Genomic DNA, 2935 nt, shown 5'->3' on the forward strand with positions numbered 1-2935 from the left:
GTTTGCAGCAATTTCTACATAGGAAACCCATACGGATTCCACGAAAGAAAAGCCTCACAGTTGAAATTCGTCCTGGTTCGGGACACGAACCCGGGACCACCGCCTTTCCGGGGCAGCCGCTCTTCCATCTGAGCTAACCAGGCGGCTAGCAGATAGCAGGGCGAAGTCGAATCTGTCAACAACTCGAAGCAAAGGCAAGAGTTTGACGTGCTAGTTCTGCATTCGTCCCGAACCAGGACGAATTTTTCTTCAACTGTGAGGCTTTTCTTTCGTGGAATCCGTATGGGTTTCCTTTGTAGCAATTGCTACGAACGAGTGGATGTCTGATTTTCCCTTTATTAAGTATATTTCTGTGGGCCTGAAAAAAGTGGCGCTTGGTGAATGAAGCCGTTCGTCACTGTGGAAGAGGGGAACAGAACCGCATACTTTGTGATCGCATCAAGGTGGAACGCTCACAACCCTCCACTGCGATCAGCGTGCGATCGAGTGAATGTGAAGGTTTATGCGTTGTACTGAACGCGGGAGACAGAACCGGACTGTTAAAAGTAAAGCCTTGTGATGGCTTCTTGTGGCCATCGTGTGCCTTATTCGAATCCTCGGCGAGAAATCGGCTTCGAAAGAGCCTGTTGACGTGCGCGTTTTCTTTTCTTTTTTTCCACCCCCTTTTTCTCTGCGATTATTTCTCGTATGTATAGTTGCACTTACTGTATTATACATACTGCATGCACACATATTGTATTGTATGTATAGTATGCACTTACCGAAGGTGCCGCAAGGAGTCGCTGCAGCACACAGCTGCAGCGACTCCTTGCGGCACCTTCGGTAAATACGGCCATGACAGAAAGCGAGGCTGGCGGGTTTTTCAGGAAAAATGTGGTGAGTGAGTTGTTTGGTCGGCCAGCCAGGTGGTCGAACGGACTCCGGCATGTCCTCGTTCCGATGCATTGTGTAACGTTGAAGTGTGACGACTATACTTAGTCCTACGCATTTGTTTCGAGATTTCGCATGTGTTTGTAGCTTTGTTCAGTTCCTTCAGTGAACCGAGTGAGCCAGTGTAGATGTTAAGCTGCATATCGTTTGGTAACCCGCTGACACGATGGCATCATCACGCATGGCTTGTGCTAGTAACAAGGAATCTTCACGTTTCGGCGGCATAGGTGCGTGTACACTTAATTCTCGGATGACTTTAGGGCTCACGAAGGAGAGCCGTCCTCCTCGGAGAATAACCGCCGCGTACACCATGCAATGGCCCTGCATAGTCTGAGTTGCACAAGCTCGATTCTTGGCCAGTCTTCACAGTGGGTATGCGCCGCTGTCTCCGATGTCATCATCAACGTACGGTCGTCAGAAGAAGATAAAGGAACTTGAAGCGATATCCTATCGCCTCGAGACTATACCTCAAGTGGAGTCGGTGAAATACTTGGGTGTAGTATATGACGGTTCCCTCAACTGGCTCGGCCATATTGACCATATAGTTAAAAAAGGAGTACGAGCAGTTGGTATGCTACGTAAGCTGTGCAATAGTCGGTCGGGAATGCGGAGAGATCCACTTTTAATGATATACAAAATGTATGTGCGGCCCATTTTAGAATTTGGATGTGTTTTATTTTCTGGTGCCCCAGCTTATAAATTACGTCCCCTTGTTCTACTTGAGCGGGAAGCCCTGCGACTGTGTTGCGGATTACCGAAATGTGTTGCCAATAACATATTACACCAAGAAGTCAGGTTGCCCTCAATATTGTGTAGATTTCGGTTACTGACGGTGCAAACAGTCTTGAAATTGTATGAATCCCCTATTACAAGATTGAAATACATATTCATTTCCCAGCCTGCACTTTTCTTCGGAGTACACTGGCATCGTTTTCATACACCACAGGTGGTCTTCGTACAAACATTGTTGAATCCCTTAAATGTACGTCTCTGGGAGGTACCGCCTATTAGTGATGTGCGAGAGAACCTACAAATTATATATGATGACATCTACCCAAATAATGCTAAACATCTCTCTTATAATATATTAAACGGCCTATTACAGGACCATTTATTGAGTTTATCTATAAGTACGGTCATTGCGACAGACGCATCACAGTGTGAAGAAAAATCTGGAATTGGCATTTTCTCTCCCGCTCTAAACTGGTCATTTGCAATTAGGATTCCGGACTTTTATTCCGTATTTTTGGCTGAATTTCTAGCTGTGGTCCTAGCCTTACGCAAACTAAATTTGTCAACATCGGCGGTAGTAATTATAACAGATTCTTTATCCTTATGTTCCTCGCTCACAGCAAATGGTGTCACTAACCTTTTACGTACATTTCATTTTCTAGTGCCTGCCCACATAAATTTAATTAGATTGCTTTGGGTGCCTGGGCATAAAGGATTAGTCATGAACGAAATGGCTGACAGTCTCGCGAGAGCGGCCCTCAGTGGCCCTGTATTACCATTACTTCCTACAATAGCTTACCTGACGACTACTAGATTCAGGAGATATACAATTACTCAAGACTTTTTGAACCCAGCTGTAGCAAATTTTTCAGAATATCGACACCTCCTATTCCCTTGGCCTAAAAATTCTTTTCACACCAGAAAAACTGAAGTCATCTTTACCCGATTACGTTGTCGAATACCAAAATTGAACTTCTATCGTCACAGGGCTGGTCTGGTGCCCTCCCCTGTGTGCCCAGTCTGTGGAGAAGATGAAACAATAGAGCATTTTTTCTTATTCTGCCGCCGTTTCACTTCTTTAAGAAAAAATCTAGAATCAAGATTTACACAGCTTGGTTTGAGCTTTTCAATTATAAATATCCATTCTCTAGGAGCCTCCTCTCTTGGACAGTGCCACAGGGATATTTGCTCAACCGTGGAGGATTTTATAATTGCTACAAAGAGATTGTCTTGAATTCTTAAACATTTTATTTTTGTTCATTTCCTCCAGTTA

This window comes from Dermacentor variabilis, chromosome 7, assembly GCF_050947875.1.
Source record: "Dermacentor variabilis isolate Ectoservices chromosome 7, ASM5094787v1, whole genome shotgun sequence".
Taxonomy (NCBI): domain Eukaryota; kingdom Metazoa; phylum Arthropoda; class Arachnida; order Ixodida; family Ixodidae; genus Dermacentor; species Dermacentor variabilis.